At 24.8% G+C, this 27,517-nt stretch overlaps 1 long non-coding RNA gene across 1 annotated transcript; it reads right to left on the bottom strand.

The window, feature by feature from the left end:
• Positions 1–18,981: 18,981 nt before the first annotated feature.
• On the bottom strand, positions 18,982–20,369 carry LOC131647055 (uncharacterized). The gene is made up of 2 exons (XR_009297718.1): positions 19,987–20,369; positions 18,982–19,171 (listed from the first exon to the last, which is right to left on the bottom strand). It is a non-coding gene; the product is annotated as an uncharacterized LOC131647055 (long non-coding RNA).
• Positions 20,370–27,517: the final 7,148 nt, after the last annotated feature.

The following is a 27,517-nucleotide window of genomic DNA, read 5'->3' as shown; positions in this document are numbered from 1 at the left end:
AATCATTTTAAATTCTCTCAAAACATTACATTACCTATTAAAATGCTTCATCCAAACATACTCTAAGAGTGTGTTTGGATGAGGCAATTATGAATTTTCAAGGAATTTAAAATTCTAAGCAATTCAAATGATTCAATTGAAATTCATTCAATTTTAATTTTTTTTTGGTTTGGATGAAGTATTAAAATGATTCATTGTTAAATTTTTTTTGTCATTTTCATCAATTTTAAAACTTTTTAGCCAAATTTAAAATATAAAAAATAGGGACTAATTTGCAATTTTTGAAAATTTTAAGGGACCATTTTATAAATTTGAAAAATTATTAGGGACTTATTTGTAATTTTATGAAATTTTTTTGGATAAATTTATAATTTTAATAAAGTATTAGACCATTTTGTAAATTTAGAAAAATTAATAATAAACAATTTAACACTTAAGTTATGAAGGAATTTCAAATTCTTTACCTTTTGGTGTCATTAGAAATTCTTTAAATTTAACTTGAATAAAATACTTCATAAATTTACATCATTTTAACAATTCTCTATATTTTTCATCCAAACAATGGATTTTGGTCAAATCATTTTCAATTCCCTCAAAAAATTACTTTTCCTCGTTAAAATGCTCCATCCAAACACACTTTAAGGTGATAAGTGTGTAGATTCTCTCACTTATAAAGTGTTCTTTCTTTCCTTTTTTTAATCAATGTGGATTTCTTCCTCACACTTAATTCTCAACAAAAATAACCATAAAATACTAATGTACTTTAATATATAAAAATCAATTACCACCAAATTCCCTTAATTACCCTAATCACAATGAATTAAACATGGTTTTACATACCCCTGAGAGTAATTACACATCTAATCATGATCTCATTGCAGCAGCCTAATTAATTTAATTTTTTTATTGGAATATTGCAGCAACCAAATTAATTATTTCATTGGAATATCAAATAAACTAAATTTTTGGGTATCATTATTCTCCCTCTATATATTCCAAACAATATCAAATAAACTATTGAGATTCACACGACAATCTGAAGACAATAACAATATTTTCCTTCTCTCTTCCATTTTGTCTCCATCCTCTCTCCTTGACCGTCAAACCCTAAAATAAGCGGCTTCCACCTTTAGATTCGCTTCACTCCCTCTTCGAAACCCATTTTTTCCCATCTACTTTTTAAACATAGAAAAATTGAAACCCTTGCACTTCTTTCGTCCTCCTTGCTTTTTCCTTCATCATTGAAAGACAAATCTTTCATCTTCACTGCATCTTCCACTATTCTTTTTTTTTTGTTTGAAAAAATTATCTCAATACGGTATGCTTCTTCCTTCATCTTACACTTTTTTGTTTTTCATCAATCATGGTATTTGATATCCTTTTCCAAAACTCACCAACTCATTAATCTACTTTAATATATAAAAATCAATTACCACCAAATTCCCTTAATTACCCTAATCACAATCAATTAAACATGGTTTTACATACCCCTGAGAGTAATTACACATCTAATCATGATTACATTCCAACAACTAATTTAATGCAAAAGTTCTTTATTGGAATATGAAAAAAGTTGCACTACGTTCTATGCTCTCATTGCAGCAGCCTAATTAATTTAATTTTTTTATTGGAATATTGCAGCAGCCAAATTAATTATTTCATTGGAATATCAAATAAACTAAATTTTTGGGTATCATTATTCTCCCTCTATATATTCCAAACAATATCAAATAAACTATTGAGATTCACACGACAATCTGAAGACAATAACAATATTTTCCGTCTCTCTTCCATTTTGTCTCCATCCTCTCTCCTTGGCCGTCAAACCCTAAAATAAGCGGCTTCCACCTTTAGATTCGCTTCACTCCCTCTTCGAAACCCATTTTTTCCCATCTACTTTTTAAACGTAGAAAAATTGAAACCCTTGCACTTCTTTCGTCCTCCTTGCTTTTTCCTTCATCATTGAAAGACAAATCTTTCATCTTCACTGCATCTTCCACTCTTCTTCTTTTTTTTGTTTGAAAAATTATCTCAATACGGTATGCTTCTTCCTTCATCTTACACTTTTTTGTTTTTCATCAATCATGGTATTTGATATCCTTTTCCAAAACTCACCAACCACATAAAAATCCTCAATAAGCAACAACACAACATAACTATAAGAAGAGTTTTCCAGCAGTAGAAGAGAGAATCAATGAACAAAAGTAAATAAGGAATCAAAATATAGTATCCGTCAAGCTTCGATTTCGTTACCAGAGAAATTATCATCTTCGTAGGTAACCTTTTTTTGCTCCATTTTCAATGATGTTGATGTTGTAAAACATTTTTTCCTTTTAATTGTTGTTTCTTGATGTTTATTCCGAGCGATTTTAGGATTTTAGGGTTTGTTTTCTTGAATCGATTTGTGCGTATGGTTTGTTGTCCATAAATTCTGAGATGAGATTCAGATTGGGGGTTTGAGTTTGAGGGAATTTGTTTTTGGTATGTTTCAATTGTGTTTGGATGGAAACTCTTAGTTTGTTTTCATGGAGTTTGGTCATAAAAAGGGCATGAGTTTTTCTTTTCCATGGTTAAACGAGTTGAGAGGTGATTGAAATGATGGAAAAAAATTCACGTGTTGGTTTGGTTTCTTTCATTTATTTTTTTTAATTTTAATTAATGGTAATACCCAATGTTCATTCCTATTGGTTGGTCAAAAAGTCTTCATAAGTTTTACATACAGTCTCTTTCAAATTTATTAGCATTAATATTGAGAGAATTAATTATTTGATTTGGTCTTAACCTTTCTAGCTTTTTATCTACTTTTATGACTTTTGGATTTTCTTCATATTAAAATATAAATATTTTGGATTTTAATGTATTTCTATAAAACCAGCAGATCTTGGATACAACGTGTGTCTGTTATAGTGAATCAGTTACCCTCTGTATCACCTAATTTGTTGTTTTAGTTTCTGATTTTGATTTAGGTTTTAATTTAACGATGTTGATAATGATGTTGTTTTAGATTTTGGTTCCATTGCGATGGCTATAAAGATGCTTAACAGTGATGAACCTGACAGCGTTCTTCTTCCGCCAAGGTTGTGGGTTTGAGGTAATTATTTTTATTATAGTTTATGAACTTTTGTTTATTTTTACTTAATCATTTGATATAATTTGATTTAATTTTTTATTGAGTGTGATGAAAATTGAATTTTGTAGACATAAATTGTTAAACGACGGAAGGATTATTCAACGGAATTTGTGGAGTTGAATTGTTGTTTTCTCTCTTCGTTTGATTAGCTGAAATGTTCACATTTTGAATTTTGGAAACGTGAAATATTTAGATGTTGAATTTTGGTATTTTGAGTTGCATTTTTTATTACTTTTCTCTCAGCCTGCAATGTTTTTACTATCTCATATGGTTCATTCTTACTGTTGCTTTTATATCAAAAATTCAAGTAAGCTTCATTCTTCCAAAACTGCATATGCTTCATTTTCTCTGTTAAAGGCACAAACTGTCCATCTCTTTGTATTTTCTAATATGATTTCTAATTTTCAATTGAAAAAAAATACATGTTTGGTTTTATCTTTGAAAGCATTCATTTTGTATTTGCTACTATTGTTTCCACTTCTACCTATCCATATTTTTTAATACAGAAAATATATCTTTAAGTTCATGATTACCACATTTTGATTTCTAATTTTTAATTTCTAAATTTTGATTTCTAAGATTTAATTTATAATTTAAATTTTATTACAACTTTCAATTTCTAAGTTTTTGTTCCCAATATGTCCTTTTCTTTGCAATTACAGGAAGATTGTCGCCTAATTTCTATCATCTTATCTGACTTGCAATACATAAGGGTTATGGTTCAGTTATACAACTCAAGTTATAATTTCTATCATGTTTTTAAGTCATGGGGTTTAAGAGTTAGGGTTCAGTTATTTATAATTTATATTTTCATTTGCAACATTGAAGGGTTTAGGGTTTAGTCTTAATTTTTTAATACAATTTTCAGAAAAGTGAAAAGATATTTACTTCAAGACAATTTGCATCAGTCATCATACATATTTTTTAGTGTAGAAAAGTTGTATTTTCTCATACATTGATAAGTGTTGTGTTGTATTTTGGTCTAATTTGTTGTAACAAACTAATAAAATATGTTAAATATCTATTAAATTTCTAATTTTTTTACATATCATTAATCTGTAATACAAATAAGTGCATTAACATTAAATAATTAGTTTATAAATAGGCTTAAATTTTTTGTTCCAATATAAATTAATTTTTTTGTGTATTTTAAAGTAATGTTTATTTAATTATAATTAATTTTAATATTAACTAAAATATTAACATTATTTTCAAATTTGTAAAATATACGTTTTCAAATATACACTTTTTAATATATGATTATATGATCCTTAGAAACATGTTAATGACATTATATTTGTTATTATTAATTATTTAAATAAGTGCATTAGTTGTTTTTAATCTATTTTGATTTATTTTAATGTTTTGAATTTCTACTATTATCTCCTATCATCTACTATTAACCATTTTTATGTTTTCGAAAAATGGTTAACCAACAAAATATATTGATTTAATTTCAAATTTTAATATATTGATTTAATTTTATTTCGTTAACTTTAATTTTTTTTAATCAATATTGATTTATTTTTATGTTTTTGATACTATTATTATCTACTATTATTATTTACTATTTTAATTTAAAAAATTAAATTTGCTTCATCGTTATTACTGCCTTAAACATTTTTTTATATGATCAGGGCAAATAGTTATGTCGCCAAGTTAAAAAAAATCAAAAACTAAAACCATCATTACATTTATGTCATGATTAATAGTCTGATATATATATATATATTAAATATATATATATATATATATATATATATATATATATATATATATATATATATATATATATATATATATATATATATATATATATATATATTAAATAATTATTTCTCTTAATTGTAAAGTTAACTTCTTGGAAAATCTACACACCTCTTATAATAACATTGTATGAACCGTGTGAACGCACGGGTAAATGATTTATTAATTATTTTCTTTATTTTTCTACTAAAATATACATTTTTCGACGGGACAAAGTTACGGGACAAAGCTACTTAATGTGTATATATTTTATTTACATTTTTAACCATCATTATATTATATTTATTTACAATTGTGATAGATAAATACTTAATTATTTCGTTTATTTTTTATATGTACATATTAACCTATAACTGATATTTTTGGAAAAATAAATCTATTAAATATATTGAAATTTTTATTTAAAATAAGTAAAAAGATTTCAAATGCTTATAATAAGATAGGGGTATGAGTGACAATAAACAAAATTTGGACAAAAAAGTTTGGTACCTGTTACCAAATCAAATAAATATAATCACATATATAATATTTATTTATTATTTATAATATTGTGCAATACGTGCCAACGCACGGGTAGATGACTACTCACGATAGATTATAACTATATTGTATAATGTGTGCGAACGCACGGGTAGATGACTACTTAATTATTTTATTTATTTTTCTACTAAAGTATATATTTCTAACTAGATTAAATTAATATTTATTTGACCATTATAATTTCAATTGTTTTTTATTTTTAATTTGTGTATCTTTTATATATATTTATTAACCATCGTTATATATTTATTTATTTTTTATATCGACTTTGTGTGACCCGTACGAATGCACGGGTCCTTTACTAGTAACTTAAAGTTAAAAAATTCAATATGAAATATGAGGTGAATCAGAGAAAGTATTTTACATTGCTGTTTGACACCAAAATCAATTTCCTATGAATGTAGCGGCGCGACATCCCTTCTTTGTTTCTCACAGAAGGCTTTTATTGCGTTGAGATAATGACTTTTATTGATTTGGTTTGTTTACTTCAGTAGAAACTCTTTATATTAATACTCGGTAAATTAATAAACTCTCTAAAATAATAAATTCGTCCGGTTTCAACTTGGGCCAATGTAAAAAATTGAAAAACTCGATAAAATAATAAGATAATAATTTTTCGGAAGATCCCTTTATAATTTTCGGTCCCAAGAAAATCATAAATTAATAATTCATAAAAACTGAAAGAAATATATTACACTCTATTGAAATATGATTCAATAGTTGTCTGTTTTCCTTTAAGAATACATTGAACACATTCGTTCCTCTTGTTTACATTTATAATACTTCAAAAGTCATTATTGATTTTCAATGCATATGAACACAATAGTTACTAATTTACGTTGAGTTCCAAGGTTCGCTGCAACGTAATTCTAAGAGACATAGACTAATTTTCCTTTTTGTTTGGTATGTACAGTATAATTACTTTAAAACTCTTTAAGTTAATAAGTATTAATTTATCGATAAATTAATAACTCTCTAAATTAATAAATTTTTCCGGTCCTGACATTATTAATTTAAGGAGTTTCTATTGTATATGAGTTTATCCCATCTTAAAGACATACACCCACTAAGTAATACACACTACTTTAATTGAAAATATAATTTAATGACATGAGTATAAATAATCATTTATTTTACTAATTAAAAATAATATATTATCTTTAAAATATTATTCTTTTTAATTATAATCAAATTAATAAAATAAATAAATATAGCATTAACAATTTCAACCGACAACAAAATTACTATAAATAAATACATATAAAGTAATCACTACTTTAACGAATACAAATACCAAAGTTTAACTCTCATATCACTTATATATCATATAATTATTTATAAGAATTTAATTAAAATAAGACTTGAAGCATCTAAAGTATAGCAACACACACATTTATCATTATTATAAGAAAGAAACTAACATGTGCCCCAAAGGCACACATACAATTATCTTAAAATAATAGCTATTAATTTATAAGGTGACACATTTATACAAATATAAAAATTAAATTTGGGGTGTTACAGTTGCTGCCGCCGAAGCTGCGGAAAATCCACCATATTTTTAAAAATATACATATGATTTATTTAAATAAATAAGCTTTTATAAAATATCTAAGTTTAAATGTTATATTAAACAAGTCAATCCGAATCATATTTTAAATATCATAAATCTCTATTGGATGAAGTGAAAACTATTGCTTCTTTTAGTCAGAGTTTATGTCATGATATATGTAACCATCTAAGATTTTCCATCCCTTATCTCTTTCTCAATTTCTTTTTTATAAGCAAGAAATTGTATTTATTTGAGTATTAGTGATACTCAACCCAAATACAAAGAGAGCAACGAAAGGAGAAGAACCATGAAGAGAAAAAGACTTAGGGAAGCAACTCAGAGATTAAAAAGCCAATCCTTAAAATCAAATCCTATGGGTCCCTTGGATTTTATTCCAAGCCAATCACAACATAAAATCTTAGCCAATGCTACTATTTCAATCACTCCTTTATGCCCCCTTTGAAGAGGATATCATTCTTAACCATCCAAATGAACCAAACTACAAACAACCAAAACAGAAGGAGCCAATTTTTCTTGATGTTTCCTTTCAAGAGGTTTTCCAAAGGCCATCAAATGAGACAAAATCCCAATACAGATGAATAGTGGGCCAAGACCGATCCAATCTAACATGATAAGCTAAACACGATAAGCTATTGGGAAAATAAGAAACAAATGCACGTGAGATTCAGCATAACCTAAGAAAAGAGGACAAACAAGGTTGTGCACACCAAAAAGGATCCCTCTTTTAGCCAATTTATCTCTAGTTTGAAGTCTACTAAATAAAAGCCTCCAACCCAATAATTGGATGTTGCTTGGGACTCAAGGACTCCATAACAAGTTAAGGGAATAAGACAAATCTACATCTAATTGGGAACCTAAAAAAGAAAAGGAAGCCAATATCGTGTAGGTTGACTTAACCAAAAAACCGAATGAATCCCACCACTAGATAAAAAAGTTTGTTGAGTGAGGGCCATAAATCACACTGATGAGGATAAATTGAAGTTCTTGCCATTCGATTATGGCTGCAATTGAGAGTTGAGAGAGGTTGATCCAAATGTTCCATCTCCAAATTCCATTTATCCAGTGACTTGCATCTCCAATTCTGAACCTAAGATCCAGAACCAAATCAAATAGAGTAGGAAACAAAACTTTAAGGGGTTGTGAATCAAGCCATCTGAACCTCCAAAAGTATATATATGAATTGGAACCAAGTTTGCAAGAAATATTATTTCCAAACCAACATTCACCATGGCTTCTAGTAGCCAATCTTTCCTAAATATCTCTCCACCGTAAGGATGCTTTTTGTTACTTTTGAATGACCTAGATGGATTAAGCATACGACCATTTGTGTATCCATATTTGAATAACATAAGATATTACCAAGGGTAGTTCTCGTCATTAACAATTTTCCAAGCTCAATTACCCAAAAATGCCACATTGAAAGATTTGCAATGCTTTAAACCTAAGTCCCCTTCATATTTTAAATTGGAAACAGATGACCAAAGGAAGAATCGTTGGATTTTGATTATGTCCTGGACCACTAGTTTAGGAGCTTTGTAGAAGGAAAATAGGTATAACAGAATGTACTTTAATATAACGTTTAACAACATGATACAACCTCTATTGGGTGATAATACTGTGTAAGAAAACAGTCTAGAGAGGGGTGAATAGACTTTTAAACATAAATTTTAACCCATTTTTCAAAAATAAAATATTGGAGGTTTTAAGAGTTGCGCTCGTAAATGTTTTAGAGTGAAATAGAGTGAATTATACTTGTTTAGAAATTGTTTCGCGTAAGCACTTAATAAATTTACAAATATCACAAATGATCTAATGATGACACACAAGGTATTCAATTGATACCAATTATATGTTTCACGAGAAGTGATTATACAATGATTCAATGCGGGAATTCAAAACTCAACAAGTTTCTTAGATTTTAATCACCGCGAAAGCTTGATTAGGTGTCAATCCCAACAAAACATAATCTTAAGCAATAAATCACTATCAATTGAATAAATGATAGACTGCTCTAAGAATATAAAGCATAGGCATGCAATATACTAATAAATTTAATGAAAAAGTAAGGGAGAGAGAGAGAGAGAATACACTAGGATTTATAGTGCTTCGACTATGTCGTCCTCGCACTAGTCTACATGCACTCTTCAATGGTTTTCCAATGGAACTTGCATATTTCCTTTTATTTTGCCAAATATTCCAAGAGTTCATACAATCACTAATCCACAATAATGTTGAAGAAAATAACACTTTAATTTGGAACTTGAATTGTATGCAGATTCACGCCAAACTCTTATGCGCAATCTTTACTGAATTAATGCTTCAAGAATCTTCCAATATCACCAATTCTGCTCCAAACCTTCGTTTGTAGCAATCAACCCTTTGATCCTACTGATCCCTTGAGCGGTGAATTATCCAAAAATTTGAAAAGAACTCTGCCTTATCTGTAGCCTTCCACACAGTCCACTAACTCATGCAATTGACTAAAAGCATCTTGATCAAGTTCAAACATAACCATTGATTCATGCATGTTAAAATTAATAATGAATCGATTTCAAACTTTATTCAAAAGATGTGCAATTATGAGGGATACCCAATAAATGATAATAAGCAAAAGCGATAAGACAAGCAACAAAATAATTGTATTGGAGATGCTCCTCTTGTATGTGATAGGAACATATAACAATCTCCCCTAGGGATATGCAACTACAACCTCCATAGGAAACAAAATTATATTTCCAACTTGACAGTCCACAACAAAGCTTTTGAATGATTGGGTCCCAAGAGATGCACCTTCGAGGTTTGATCCAAATCAAAATTCCCAAGAAATTGATAGGGAGATGAGAGATTGAAGATGCCAAGAAATCAAAGGTTGACTCTAAGAAACCAGGGTCAAGATTAAAGCCCATAATCTTGCTTTTATGAAAATTAACTCTTAACCTCAATGCTTTTATATACTAGATATTTTCCCAATTGCTTGTCCCAAGATTACAATGTCGTCTACAAATTGTAGGAGTTCAAACCGAAGATTTTCTACAAGAGAAAAAGGGTGGAAAACCAGTTTGAAAGTTGCATTCTTCATTAATCCAACCAGACCCCTCTTGTGATGAGAAGAGAATAGGGGAAAAGGGTCCTCTTGGTAGTCCTCTCTCAGCTTGAAACCTGAAATTCAGTCTAATGTGGGGCTTTCGTTGGCAAGAACTAAAAATGAGCTTGAGCATATACAAGCTTGAATCCAATTAATCCATATATGGCTAAAACTCATTTGTTTGAGGACAAACAAGAGATATTCCTATAATGCAAAGTCAAATGTTTTTTCAAAATCGATTTTCAATAAAAACGACTGCTTCTTATTTCGTTAAGCAAAAGCAACCAATTCATTAATCACAAGAACACCATCCAACATGTTGCAATTAGGAATGAAAGCAAAATGATCACTTGAAATAAGAGTTTCAATCGTATTCTTCTATCTCCCTGCCATCAATTTGGACACAATTTTATAAACGTTTTCTGTTAGACAAATTGGTCTGAAATCATTAAGATCCTAAAGATTATGCTTTTTTGGAATTGGGGGAAAAAAATGTTGTGATAACCTTCAAAAGATAACCTAAAAATCATTTTTGATAATGTTTCAACTAACTTTGTAAAATCTCATGCTGAAATCGTCCGAACTTAAACTTTTGTCTTCCGCAGAATTTTAAATGACCTCTTTTAAATCAAGATTAGAGTAAGGGGCTTCCAGATTTGACCACTTTCTCAATTTCTTAACACCCCACCCCTCCCTAAGGCCATAATTAAGATGGTTTTAGTTTGATTATGTGTTTCTAATTATTGAGAAAACAAATGTGATCATGTCATTAATTTGTGATATAACCTTGGAGAGTTTACATGACATCATGATAAATGGTGTCCATTTTGACATAGAGCTTTAATAACATAAGTGCATGTCTCGTGACTCGTGAGTGTGTTAGTTTAAAGTGTACTCGTGGACGAACACACCCAAAAAAGTGTACTCGTGGATAGGATCCATCACGTGGGCACCTTCTGCTGTCTCCAATGTCAATCAATGTCTTTTCACTCATATGCTCATCATTTTCCAGTGAGGTTTGCAGAAATCTTTGTCCATGTTCCAACTCAAAATAAATAGTAAAGTTTATGCTTATTTCTTTACTTCCATATCCGACCCATCTTCCATAGTTTGAATAATCATCTACTTAATATAAATGTAAAGAAGTCATGATGGCAACCCTAGCCACATGTCTTCTTGGTAATAATCCTCACCACATGTCAATTGATAATAATTCTAAATAAAACCTTAATTATACTATATATGTTAAAATAAACTAGTAACAAACCCGTGCGTCTGCACGGGTTCTGGTACGGGACGCGCATTTGTTTTAGAGGTATATTTTTTAATAGAAAAATATTTGGTTACCTGTGAAAAAATAATAATTGAATGTATAATTAATAAAAAAAATATTTTGATCAGTAACTTCATGTCCCGTTAATAACCAATATTTTGATCAATAACTTCATGTTCTCGTGTACAAATATTAGTTTGATCAATAACTTCATGTCTCCGTGTACCTAAAAAAATATTTTGATCAATAACTTCATGTCCCGTTAATAATTAATATTTTGATCAGTAACTTCATGTCCCGTTAATAATCAATATTTTGATCAACAAATTCATATTCCCGTATACAAAAGGTTTAGTAAAACATAATCTTATTTTTGTATCACATTTTATACACTAAAACTAACTTAAAAAATAATATTAATTTCATTTTACAAGCATAAATTTTCTTATATATTATTTTCTTTTTAAAATCCAAAATTGTAAAAAATATTTATTAGAAATTATCTTTATAAAATTATTTACTTAAATGAGAATGTAGGCTAAGTTTATTCTGTCACAAAAATTATCGGCCTTATAATCACTTACTACCAAACTCATTAAATAACTGTGTTTATTGTGAATAATAAAAAATTTAAAAACAATCATTAATTGTAAAAGGTCAAGTAAATTGTTTTAGGTATTAAAATAAATCTTTTAATTATTCCCCTCATAAATTGTAGAAGGTAAAGTAATATAAATATTTGAATTTAATTAATTAAAATATTTTGATTGGAAAGGTTGAGTATGAGGTTAGAGAAAGTTGTACTTGAAAGGTAAATGAAAGATTGAAAGGTGTAATATCTTTGCATGCTCCATTGGTAGAATCGGGTTCATATCCTTGCACGATATATGGAGTGAGAAAAAAATGCTACTTTAGTCACTTTTGTATCTATGAGTCTATGACTACTTCTGCCTACAATTATGTCATTTGTCTTTAGTCATCATTATCATCATTATCATGAAATATTATATTTTCCTTTTGGTTCATATAGAATTGTCCAATCACACTTAGTATTTGTACAATCATTCTATATATTATTTTTTTCTTTAAAAGTGAGTATTTATAGTATTGTTTTAATATTATAAAAAAACATGTGAGAGTTATATTTAACTTAGTTAAATTTTGAAGACAAAAGTAGGTAATGCATTATACATAAATTATCTGTATGATGCAATATATGTTGAAAGACAAAATGTTATATTTGCTATTAATAAATTTTTAGTGTTTCAACGGTCCAATATACGTTATTATAATAATCATAAATTAATTAATTATAATAAAATAAAATTGATAAATGTAATTATTTTTTATTAGTTAATATGTTTTTCTGCCATAGAAAAGACTTTACTCCTCTAATTAATTAATAATTTAAATTATTAATTAAAATTAAATATAAAACAAAAGTTTATAAATTTATGTGCCTGTAGTAATAGCAAGCGAAGCATATTTATTTAAGAAATAGCAAGGAAATCATATACAATAATATAGTTTATCTTAAATATTATTGTAAATAGGTATTTATTATCCCTTTTGAAAAACTGGAAAAGTAGTGCAGTAGTAGATACAGTCTAGTTATAGCAGAGTAGTTTGACAGTCTATGTGTGGAAAGTTTTCAAAGTACTACACATGAAATTAAATATTAAATTGAAAGGGAGAAATTGACAGTCTATGTGTGGAAAGTTTTCAAAGTACTACACATGAAATTAAATATTAAATTGAGAGGGAGAAATACAATTATTGTCAGAGAATTGTCAAATTTGATTTCACTTCTTCACCTAACACTTCCGTCATCAATAAACACTACACACCATAGAAAGAAGAGAAAATTATATTGTATAGTAAAAAATTCAAAAAAATAGCAAGAAAATTTCTGTCTTATACATAATTTTTCATCTAATTATATACTTACTTGAAATAATTAAAACTATCTCTAAAAAAGTATAGACATTTCATATAAAAACAAATTCAACAAAAATATAATCAGAAAAAAATAAATTGAAAAAAATAAAAAAATTCATCAAATATATTTTGTCCTTAAAAAAACACAAATAGTTATGATTTTAAAAAATAGTAATTCTTTTACACTTTAAAATATTCTCCTTAAATGCATATGCAAATTCACACCATTCAAATTAAATACATACCATAATTTCCAAATGTTTACTTAAAATTTTTGAATAAGAGAAGAAAAAGATTATAAAGCTATAAATGAGTATTTATAGGAGTAGAAGAAGAAAATGTGCTGAAATTGCAAATGTAGTAATCTTAAAAATCAGAATGTATTTTAAAAAAAGTTGTAATCTTGAAAATGAATTATTGAATCAATTTGGATATGCATTTAGTTAGTAATTAATTGTCAAATCTATGAAATCAAAAGAAAATAAAACTCATAAAATTTATGAGATCATAAGCCAAAGAGAATACCTCTGTATTGTTGTTTCTTGAGATCATATATAAATCAAAATTATTAATAAAAAAATTTATTCAAAAATTATTTTTGTATAAAAACAATTAATATTATTATAGTTTCTACTCTAATTATTCAAATTTCTATTCATTGACACGTTAAAATAATTTCTAATTAATTTTTTTTAAAGACCGTTCATTTTTTTTAAAAAAATTAACTTTTGGTTGAAAAATCTTATGTAATCTTTTTTTCATGCTACATGAGTGTTGTACAACACCTACCCCTGCCCATTAATTTTAGGGACTCTCTTAATTTTAGACCTAAGTGGTTGAAAGTAAATTGATACAGTTATGAATTTTCTAGGTCAGAGAAGTTTTGCAAAATTTGTTATATTCAAGACAATGATATTGATATAATAAGTACACAATGTAACAACACCAACAGTTTAACATACTATGAAAAAGTAATATAATATCTATTAAACACGAGTAGTATAAAAGTAATACATAATAAATAATATAAATAAATAACAAAATATCACATTATTTTAATTTCCTTTATTTTAAACGTTTGTGTAAAGTATTAAAAGGACAATTATAAATGAACTACTCGATAAATGAGTTACGTTAGTAAACATATTTTCAATTATATATTATTGATCCTATAAAATTTATATATTGAGTCACTATAAAAATATCTTCAAACTTCCATTAGTAAGATATCAATTTTACATTAACAATAATTTAATTATGCCCAGAATTTCATAAATATATTAAATTCTCATAAAAATAAGTAATTAAAATAATTGTGTTGATATATGTTAAAAAGAAATGTTAATAATGGTAATAATAACAATAATTCAAAGGTTTTTTTTTTTTGAGTAAGCAAGTTGTATTCAAAGGAGAACTAAGGGTTCTCAACACCTGAATAATTCAAAGGTATTGAATAATTTTTTATCTTACAACTTCTAATATTTTTCTATAAATAAATATTATCTTTAAATGTATTTAAATATGCAATAAATATATTTTAATCATTCATTTATTTTTATTTTATTTTATTGACAAAATCACCATTTATTTATTTGTAATTTATTATAAAATGGTTTTTTTAACCTACAATCAATTAAATTGTTATTTCAACCACATAATATGATGAATAACATTTATTAAGTGTATCTATTTTTATTTAAAATTGTTGAAATAGATTGAAAAAAAATGAAAGCACAAGTATTGCTATTAGCACTTCATTAAGCATAATCGGAGCCAGAAAAAAGATGTAATGGACCACACAATTTTTTCATCTTTCTTCTTTATTGATGATTTAACCACTTTCTATAATATTATCTTTCTTTTATCAATAAAATTAACTTACAATATTATCTTTCTTTTACTAATACAATTAACTTGTAATCAAATACAAAAGTAGAAGTAGATGAAGGATGTGATGGAAGTATTGAAAGGAAGAGTGTTGGGAGGAGTTTGAGAGAAGAGACATATGAAGGATGTGATGGAAGTATTGAAAGGAAAAGTGTTGGGAGGAGTTTGAGATAAGAGACATATGAAGGATGTGATGGAAGAAGGTTGAGTAAAAGATAGTCAATAGGATAAAAAAAGCATTTGCAAAAAGAGAGTGATTAGATGTTTGCTTTTTTTCCAAAATGTAAAAGGAGACAATGTTTAAATTCAAGACAAACAAAAAAACTAATGAAGGCAAAATAATAGATAAAGAACACAGGGTTGATATGAAAGAAGATGAATTTAATAATAATAATAATAACTGAGAAAAAAAAAGTAGGGGTATGATGTGGCCGAAAGCATTTTGCACTGCATTAACCCATTCTTATATATTCATCACTTCTTCAATATTTCTTTGAATCTTCAATAATAATTCAACTTCTTTTCAAGATTATATTCTCTTTCAATTTTCAATATCATCTTAATAAATGTTGTATCTTAAATTAAAAATAATTTTAAATTAAAAGTAATTTTCAATTTGCATTGTGCATCACCACCTTCCATTTTAATTTTTCTTAAAAGTAAAACAAATGTTATTTCAATGTCATTTTTACATAAACAAAAAATATTCATCATTAAATATATCTTACATAACATAAACAAATTTATATATTATGAATCAAAATTAAATTAGTATTACAAAAATTATGACAAATTAATGACATTTAAGTGTATTTAATTTCAACAAATATTTTTACCCATTAATATCCTTCATTAATATTTCTCTCCATCATTATTCTTCCCCTACTTGTTCTGCAATTCAAATTAATTAAATGTAGTTAGTGAATAGGGTAACACACAAGATTGCAAAATAAAATATTTAAAAAAAATTATGATTTTATATTTTTTTGTATAATCAATATTTAAATTTAATAATAAAAAAATTATTTAAAATTAATAGCAATAAAATTCATTAAAAATGATAGAATAATTTAGGTATATTAAAGTTATGTTTAAAAACATAAAAAAAAGAAACGGAAGATTTTATCATCAATTTTTATTTTTTTTTAAAAAATGTTCACATATCAATTTTGAGATCTCATTAACATTTATTTTTTTATATAGTTGTCTTTTCTCTCTCAAAAATTAGTAATAAAATATTTAATTTTTGTTCTAATTTTTTAGATCTAAACAGCATAATAAAAAATATAAATTTTTAACTGTTTAAAAAAACAATTTTTAGGTTGATTTGTTAAAAAAAAGTTGCAAAGACAAAGAGATAACAATTTGTAAGGATGGTTGAAAAATGAGTTTCGTATGGAAGTTGAAGAAAAATAGAATTTTTTTAGAAAGTGGTAGGTTAAAAAAATCAGAATTGAAAAGTGGTGACAACATGTTAAATTTGGAGACCTAAAGCCCCTGAAATGGAAGAAGATACACAAAAATGGATTTTGTAGATCTGGATCTATTTTTCCATTTTCGTAGATCTGGATCAATTTTCTCTTCTTTGTATATTTGATTAGTCGAAGATGAAGAACAAAAAAGCAATACATAATGAATGAAGATGGAAAAAAAATTAAAATGGAACAAAATTTAAAGTTGATAAACAAAGAAAAAGGAAATACCTGAAAATAATAGAAACTAAAAATCTCTTAAACAATGAAATTGAACCTGAAAATCAATTGAAATTAAAGTTGTTAAATAAATACTATAAAAAAACATTGAAAAAAAATGAAAGAAGCTATTGAAGAATGAGATGAAAGAGAGAGAAGAAGGAGATGAAAGAGTGAGAAGAAAGAAAGTATGAGTTGGCTGGAAACTTGTGTATTGGGGAAAGAACATAGGAAGGAGTAAGAAAAGACTATTGAGTAAAAGAAGGGGAAAAAAATAGTTCTGTTTCCAAGGAAATATTTTTAATTTAAAAATAGATTCATGCATTGGAAAGAGCTAAAAAGAATAAGAGTGAAAGCTGAAAGTAGAAGGATCCACGTGGCACTATAATAAAGCAGAGGGGCATATTAGTATTTTCCAGAACAGCTTATTTTCTTATATTGTAGATATTTTTGTAGATCAATATATGTGCATTGTTATTGGCTTTTTATTTTGTAGATTTTTTTACATAAAATAAATTTTGTAGTTGCGGCAGACACGTCAAGTTCCTTTTTTATATATATTCTTACAAACTGATTAAATTTACCTTTCTCTTTCACTGTGTTGTCTTGTCACTTATATTCCCCGTAAAAGTTTTATATGGACAAAAATCATAGCAGAGTTGTAGAGTTACATCATTTATAGGTCTATGCAATAATTAGAAAAGAAATAAATAATAAAAAAGTACACAATGTTCACTTTTTCACGTTACCCATTTGCTACTTTATTTGAAATGCTTTTGAACATTTTCAGTATTGGTTAGAGATATTGGATAGACATGATAGAGATAATGCATTGACAGAGTGGGCGATGGAGTAGAAAACACTTTCATGTAAAAAGAAACTTCCCAAACATACCAGTTGAAAGTACTGCAGCAACAATAAATAAAAATAAATAAAAGAATTAGAGAGAATTCCATTTCTCAAACAGACAAGGGCATTATAACATTGATAGGAACATTATTGACACTATAGTTTATAGAGTTTGGTCACATAAGAAGTATATGAAACTAATTAGAAAACTTATGTTATAGTTTATGAATAATTAGTCCTTTGGTGTATTGGTTTTGGGCTTATGACTTTGCGATCGCCTTTTGTTTGTATTGTTTAATTGAATTAATCAAAGATTATTGGTTAAAAAAAATAGTTGAATTGAAATTGTAAGACTACTATAAAGATAATGATATACATAGGAATTAAATGTGGTTCAAGTATAATACTTAAAAATTTCGAAACATCAAACAAACTAATGTATTTAACAAAAATCAATATATTATATAATAAATATTAAAATATTGAAGAAATATGTTACTTTATATAAAATTTCTGTTATTGAAATATATATTTATCTATTTCTTTCTAATTACTTTTTTGTTGAAAAATAAAATATTTAAATAATTATCAATTTTAGAGTTTAAAGCAAGAATATTATTATTTTATAAATAACACAATTATTTATTGAAAAGAAAGAAATTAATGTAATTAAATTATAAATTTATTAAAAAAGATAATTAATGTCATAAAGAATAATAAAATTTATTAATAGTGTAATAACAACTTTATGGTATAAATGGAAGAAAATGATATTAACGTAAATTGATTATAATTCTGTTTATTTTTAATTTATTTTTAATTAGTATTTTCATTTATTATTCAATTTTTTTAAAATTAATTTTTATAACTATGACTTGATATAAATTACATAAATTGTATATTTATTGTATTTATGATGTAAAGTTGAAGAATACCTAATATATTATTGGTTGGTGCAAAATATTTTTAATCCTTATAATAATATTTTTATGCAAGTTGGAAGGGTTGGACCAACTTTCTATGTCTTTTAAATATTGGGAAGTGTATGCCTAAAGATATGTCAGTGGTTATAATATCACCTATGGCCACTTAATATAATTAGATGTGATAGAATTGTGAAATCAGTCATAGTCTTTATACCAAAAGTAATATAAGAAATTTTAGTTGGAGTAAAAAATACAACGGTTGGTTTTGTACAAAGGCTGATTTTAGATACAACTTCCAATACATTAAATTAAATATATTAAATTATTGAAAACATGATATTTAATATAAAATTTTGTAAGTTATATATATTGTGTCCAAATGGTTGCACTCAGAAGATAGAAATTGATTGGGTTACAAATGAAGAGGGATATTTGAAATTTGAATTGATGTGTCGCAATATCAAACATGATCTTCCCCAACACATTCTTTTTAGCTTTATTTGCAACTTTTCCTGTCATCATAAACAACATTTAAAATGAAAAGAAACTCAATAAATAAAAAAGATCAAATTAATATTAAGAAAAAAATACAATAATTAACATTTTCATAATTTCTATCTCCCCACTATCTGTGCATAGAAAATATGAAAATATATCAACATTCAAGGAAAGAAACACAAAAACATCATATATATTATAACTATGTTATCATGTAATAACCACAAAGAAAATTAAATAATAAAAACTTTAAATAAAATTATGTGCAAATCCAGACAACTATATATTTTGAATGTTTGTGTTAATTTTTCTTTCTTCTTCAGTGTCATAAATAGAGAAATTACTTCTTCCTTCCAATAAAACACCATCACAATGTATCTTCATAATCAATAAGAAAACATAATATAAACAGTGAGAGAGAATAAAAATTGGGGTTTTCAAATTATTACAAGATTAAATTTTGAGAAATGTCAAACCAAAAGATCATTTTGAATCAAGAAAAGATTTCATTTTTTCAAATATCTATTTTTTTTCCAGATCTGCTTTTGATAACATCTATAGAATTAAAAACTTCAGATTTTCAAATTATCACAAGGTTAAATTTTGAGATTTGTCAAACAAAGAGATCATTTCGAAAACAAAAAAGATTTCATTTTTTCCTCATATCTATTTTTTCCAGATCTGCTTTTGATAAGATCCGGAGATTTTTTTTCTAAGATTGGAATTTCTAAATCTATGTGAAACACAAAACCAACAAAAAAAATACATGAGGTAACATATATATGAAAAGATAAATCATCATAAGAAAAAAGTTTAAGAAATCTCTAACCAAAAAGAATTCCCAATCCATAAGCGCTTTTGTTCAGATCTGCATAATTTTTTCTTAACCCATCTAGCTTCTAAACAACTCGTTGATCAAGCAGTTTAGATAAACCAGATATAATTTCTCGAAACGTGCAACAACAACAAAAATATCAACAACGAAATAGGCGTCAATGTTTCGTAGATCTAAGAAGAGAAGGATAAAAGTAATATTTTTTGTTGAAGAAAAAGAAGAGAGAAGAAAGAAGAATAAGAAGAGAGAGGAAGCAGAATAAAGAAGAAGGAAGATAAAGAGAGAGGTATAGGAAGATAGAATTAAGAAGAAGAGGAAGAGAGAAAACAGAAAAGCTTAAGAAAACAGTATGCTTCAATTGAAAAGAAAAGTAGCGTGGAAGGTTGTGCATCAAAAAGTTAATTGATATAATATTTTTTATTTTTTCCAACCCATCAGCTTTATAATGAATGAGATAGAAAAAGAAGGATGGGGAAGGCATCCACGTGGACAGTCCAAATGAAGAGTATTTGAAAAAAGGGCAATATTGGTATTTCAAGAACATCTACCTTTCTTATATGATAGATAATAATAATATAATACTAAACTAAACCATCATTAATAATAATAATAATAATAATAATAATAATAAAAATAATAATATAATATCTAACTAATAAAAATATTAAAATAATAATAAGTAGATAACTGTCATTTGATAACAGTTTTAAATAGGAATCCTAATTATACAAACTCTATAATAATAAATAACAATATAATACTAAACTAAATCATCACTAATAATAATAATAATAATAATAATAATAATAATAATAATAATAATAATAATAATAATAATAATAATTAATATCTAACTAATAAAAATATTAAAATAATAGTAATAATAATAACAATAATATAATATAATAACTAACTACCACAATTAATAATAATAATAATAATAATAATAATAATAATAAAATAATATATTCAACTAACACTATTATATCTTATTATCCTAATTCTCATTTTTTATACAAAAATAATTTTTAATTATCAAATAATAATAATAATAATAATAATAATAATACAAATTTTCTTAATTAACACTATTATATTCAACTAACATTATTATATCTTATAATCCTAATTCTCTTTTAATTATTTTTTTTAATTATCCTCTTTTAATTATTCTGTTTAATATTAAGATTATATTTTTTTACATTAACTTTGAATTACTTAGTTTTTCTAAAATATTATTTCCACATCTTATTTCCACATCTTATTTCCACATATCATTTTAATTTAATTATAAAAAATATAAATATATTAAATTATTATAATAAAACATTTAATTTAATTATAAAACATAAATTTATTAAATTATTATAATAAAGTAGTTAAAAAATTAATAACTAATCAATAATAGTAATAAGAATAATTTCTCCAAAATATAGGATATTATTTTCCACATATCATTTTAATTTAATTATAAAATATAAATATATTAAATTATTATAATAAAATAGATAAAAATTAAAACTATTAAAAAATATAAATATAATTAATTCTTCAAAGTAAAGGATATTAATTTCCACATATCATTTAATTTCATTATAAAATATAAACTTATTATAATTAATTTATGATTTGTTTGTAACATTTTTTAAAATGGCATTTTATAATGTTATATATTTTATGATTTAATTTGTTTATTTTTGAAATTCAAAATAGATTCAAATAGATTCAATGATTATATTTTATTAATAACTAATTTTTTATACTTAGTATTTATTACAGATAAAATAAATCTTAAAAAATAATTACAATTTAATAAAATGTTATTTTTATAGCAAAAATTTATTCAAAAATAAAAATAATAATAATAATATTTAATTCTTCAAAATAAATCATATTAGTTTCCACATATTGTTTTAATTTAATTATAAAATATAAATATATTAAATTATTATAATAAAGTAGTTAAAATTTTAACTATTCAAAAGTATAAATATAATTATTTCTTCAAAGTAAAGGATATTATTACAAGTATTCAACAAAATATATTATAATTAATATTATTTGTTTCCTAAATATTTTATGTTTAGATTTATAATTTTTTTTGTTACGTTTTTAAAGAAATAATTACACTTTAATAAATTTTTATTTTATAGAAAATATTTATTCAATAATAATAATAATTAATTCCTTAAAATAAAGGATATTAATTTCCACATTTTAATTTAATTATAAAATATCAATATATAAAATTATTATAAAGAAGTAGTTAAAAATTATAACTATTCAAAAATATAAAGATAATTAATTTTCAAAGTAAAGGATATTAATTATAACTATTAAAAAATATATACTATAATTAATATTATTTGTTTCCTAAATATTTTATGTTTAGATTTATGATTTTTTTTGTTACGTTTTTAAATTGAATTTTACAATGTTATATATTTTATGGTTAAATTTTTTTATTTTTAAAATTCAAAATAGATTCAATGATTATATTTTATGGGTCATGCTAACGAGTGCCCCAGGGGCACTGGTTAAGCACTCTAAATTAAGAAAATATTGTAGATTCATTGCATTGAATACACCTAACCTTCTTTAAAAAAGTTAATTATTTATATTTTCATTGCAATTAATACATATATATTGGGTAAGAACATATATTTTTACTTTATTAAACAATGCTCGACTTACCTTTTTAATCTCTTAACCAGTGCCCCTGGGGCACTCGTTAGCATTACCCATATTTTATTAATAACTATTTCTCTATACATAATTATTTACTACAAATTTAAAAATTTCATAAAAAATAATTACACTTTATAGAAAATTATAATTCATAATAATTATTATTCTTATTTCTGTTACTAAACATTAAATAACTAACAATTATTACTATATTTCATAATGGTTATATTATATTAAAAATAATTATTAGAATATTTCGGTTACTATTATAATAATTACTCTTATTGTAGTTACAGAACGTTATAGTTTTTAATGACTGTTTTTAATTACTAAAATTATGGTTACACTTTCTAATCAGATTTATTATTCTATTAATAGGTAAAATCACATATATAAATACATAATTTGTTGTATGGATTTTGTAGAGTTATTGTACACAATTTGATTTGATTGTAGGTCTTCATATTTGGCTTGCCTCCTAACATCTCATATATGATACGTATATACTTTTTAATTTTATATTACTCTTCTTATCATATACATATTTTTTGATTTTGTAATGTAATTTTTATTTCACTTTTTTATTTTATAACGCATGTTTAAAATAATACTTAACTTATTTTTGTTCACTACGACGATGATTAAACTCAGCAGTCCAAGATTAGATGTTGGTTGGGGTCTTCTTCAACAATCAAATATTTGATTAATAAATATCACGAAGTCTAAATTACTAATTTGTATCACGAAGTGTCCAACTAATCTTTTACTTTTGCTCTCTAAAGTATTAGGGGTTAACACCTCTAAAGTTATTTGTGTTTAATTTTCTCTTTGAGCAGGTATGTATGAATGTTAATTATATTGATTTTCACTGTAACTTATAATTTGTAAAATTTTACAAAAAGTTATTATTATTACTATTATTATTCTTATTATTATTAATATTATTATTATATTATTGGTTGACGTGTCATTTGGAACCCTCTCTCACGCCACACCTTTATATGTTTCTCTCTCATAGTTTTTTTCTCTCATTCTTATCACTTTATTTTTAGTTAGTTTATCTCCCTTCACACATCCATATAAAATGAGATGATGAATTAGGTTAACTTTTCTTATTAACAACATTATTTTTGTTTTAAAAGAAAATATCAATCAATTTATTTATAATAATTAAATATCACACATCTAAATTAAAGGTCACATTCTTTTTATTTTATATTATTGATTTATTTAATAATCATTCTTATCGTTTTAGTTTCCACAATGACATAAAACTATTTTTAAAATTCCTTTTAACCTTTCTATTTCAATAAAATTAATGATCATATATTTTTATTATTATAACACCTTTTGAACACATACCTATACATTAGTTGTTGATTTTGCAACAAATATAAAGAAAATTAAAAAATACATATCTTAATATGTATTTTACAAAATTAAGATTAAAATATAAGCCAATTTTTTTGTTTATTTTATTTTGGATTAAATTATTGGAACAATGTTTAGAAACAAATTGAATAGTACAAAAATTAAACATTACCATAAAAATAAATTTTATTTGCAAGAAAATTAAATATACGTATGATACTTTTTATGTTGTATGTAAAAAATAAAAGGACTTACAAATAAATGGTTTAAAATATGTTTATGATAGTTTTTTTCTTTTCTTTTATCAATATTTTCTTTTTTGGGTATGGTAATTTTTTACCATTAATAAATCGAAGGTTGGCCACTATTAGCCGAATTACTGGAAATTTATGGTCAATCCTATTTATTATTTTATTATTATATGAAGGTTTGATCTTATATAATAACGTTAGTATGATTTTATTTAACTATCTAAAAATTATTCCATTTGAATTTATTTGGACTTGACATTGATAATTTTACGTATTTGTTAGGTTCCTTAAATTATACAAGTATACATTAATATACATTTATATGTATTATGAATTTCATGAGTAATTAAAAATAATATACACAAATGATAAAATTATTCACGTAAATATGATATATCTTTCAAATTTAAAGAATATAACTAAAATAATAAAATATAATTATAATATAAATTAATAAAGATATTTATATTATAAAACATTTTTTATATTAAATATAATTTTAAAATACATTCAATTATAAGATTATATATAATTATATTTGCAAAAATATATTTTTTAAAATAATATTTGAGGCAATGATTATAATCAAACCCATCCAACGCACGGGTTTTTATATAATTCACATTTAAACAATTAATCTTGAGGGTGACAATGTATCAATCATTAAGGATCCAAAATTTCCATGCTTGAAAACTAAAGAATCTGAATGATTCAATGTCTTTTTAATTTAATGTGTTTTACGTTTTCTTAATATAGGTAATAATAACGCCCAAATATGATAGATTTGTCCATCACATAACTTTTATTAATTAATAATAAAAATTAGCATGGATTTTTCTTTATTTTAATTTATTTTCAATCATACACTTATAAAATTTTCTTTATTTCAATTTATCACCAATGATAAAATAAAATTAATCACAATTATTTGGATTTTCTTTATAAATTAATAAAATAGAAACTCAGATAAAATCTTTTAGGTTTTAAAATGTAAATAATTTAAATAATAATAATAATGGGAAATATTGACACAATCATAGTACCAGTAATGTTATAGAGAAATATTGACCTGTCTTTAGGTTTGTGTAATGTAACACAGTTAATAATTACAAAAAATGGGAAAATACGCTGTTGAAGCAAAGGTTATTTTGGGAAGCAATATTGGTAAAAAAAATTACATCGCAAGTTTATCATTGACACCTTCTGATAAAAGAATCCCTTTCAAATTCTAACGGCACCAATTTCCTTTAGCTGTTTTATTTGCAATGACTATCAATAAAAGTCAAGAGCAGTCACCCAAACATGTTGGAGTATATCTACCACAACCAATGTTCGCTCATGGACAACTATATATTGTCTTATCAAGGGTTACTTCAAAAAAAAAAATTGAAGATATTGGGGACTAATGATGAATGTGAAGATATAGATACAACATCAAATATAATTTACAAAGAAATATTTAATAATATTATTTAGTTACTTAATTTTTATTTCTTCAAACTTATACATTTTAAATTATCATAAAATTTTATTTTTTAATTTATTAACTTTCACATTAAATAATTAAAAGTATAATTGTAAATATAGACTATATGACCTACAAAATAATTTTATATGCAAATAACAAATAAATATCAATTATTATAAAAAAATATTTCTAATATACCCGTGCGAAGCACGGGTCGGTAATCTAGTAAATGATAAAAGATGTGAACGGTTTTAGAATTTGGATCACATCGTAGTCGCGTTACTGTAAAGGTTCAAAGTAAACCACAACAAACGATATTCGCAAGAGTATTAACAATAGGCAATCAAAAAATTGATGCAAAACTCATACTAAACACATACATTGTTTTTATATGTTTGAAGAATTTTAACTATGATTTTGTCTTCGGTCAAAAAAAAAACGATGATTTTGTCTTTACTAAAGGATTTTAACTATAATTTGACACATAAATTGTTTATACATATCAATTATTTAATTATTTAATGAATATAAAAACTATAATTTGCTTATAATTTGTTTTAGAGTAAATTTTTTTAAAAAAAAGTTAAATATGTTTTTAGTCCTTATAAATTATTAAATTTTGTTTTTGATCCCTATAAAAAAATGACATATTTTAATTAAAGGTTAAATGTACGTTACTCCCTACCATTTAGACGATATTTGATTTACCTCTTTAATTTTTTTTTGGATTACCCCTGTAATGTTTAGGTACCCCTAAGCGTGTAAAAACCAGGGGATCAATAAAAAAAATTGCAGGGGTAATTTGTGCCATAGGGGACAAAGACATTGAATTTTCAGATTTCAGGGGGTAATCCTAAACAAAATTTTTAAAGTAAACTGAATTTCGCCTATATTACAGGGGTAACGTATATTTAACGCTTTAATTAATACAAAAATATTATGTACATAGTTTTAGTCTCCGTTGTTAAAACATTGTGTATTTTTGAATGATTCTTTTGCAAACGTGTTTAGAATGTTATAAAAAGTTTAAAAAATTTAAAAAATTATATTTAATTTTTCTCGTTTTAATAAATTATAAAATTTGATAAATAAATATAAATATTTATATAATATTTTAAATATGTATGAAAAAAATTATTTAAAAATTTACGATTTAAAAGGTAATAAAACAATTTAAATTTTTTTAAAAAATAGTATAAACTAAAATTGCATGCATAAATTTTTTTGTAGGAATCAAAATATGTTATTTTTTAATAAGAATTAAAAAATAAATTTTAAGATATTTATATAAAACAAAAACATTTTTAACCTTGAAAAAAATGTTGGCCCTTAAAATTTAACTCCACCTCTTCTGAAATTTTAAAGTAATTCTATAACCAATGCTTTCAACGAAATTAGAATTCTTGAAGTAGAAGGAAAGGATCTCAAAAATACTCAGTAATTTTCCAATTACCAGATCTTGGTTTATGACAAAACCAAAGTTTCACAAGGAAGAGAATTTGTCTGCATAATTCTTCTGACAGCAAAGAATTTGCTTTAAAACTGGCTAGAACACTACAACTAACACTTTGATTGTTGATCCTATTTATTCAAATCTATAAATGCACATGTCAAGAGCATTATTATGAACATACCTTGCGTGACATGTTGTATAATTGGCATGAGTGTCAAAAGAAAAAAAAAAGAACATATACACTTTAATTTTAGGTGGAGATGATTGATTATATTTAATAATTTTCAAGGTGTT

This window comes from Vicia villosa, linkage group LG2, assembly GCF_029867415.1.
Source record: "Vicia villosa cultivar HV-30 ecotype Madison, WI linkage group LG2, Vvil1.0, whole genome shotgun sequence".
Classification (NCBI taxonomy): Eukaryota; Viridiplantae; Streptophyta; class Magnoliopsida; order Fabales; family Fabaceae; genus Vicia; species Vicia villosa.
The sequence above is the reverse complement of the archived record's forward strand: the minus strand, read 5'-3'. Positions and strand labels throughout refer to the sequence as shown.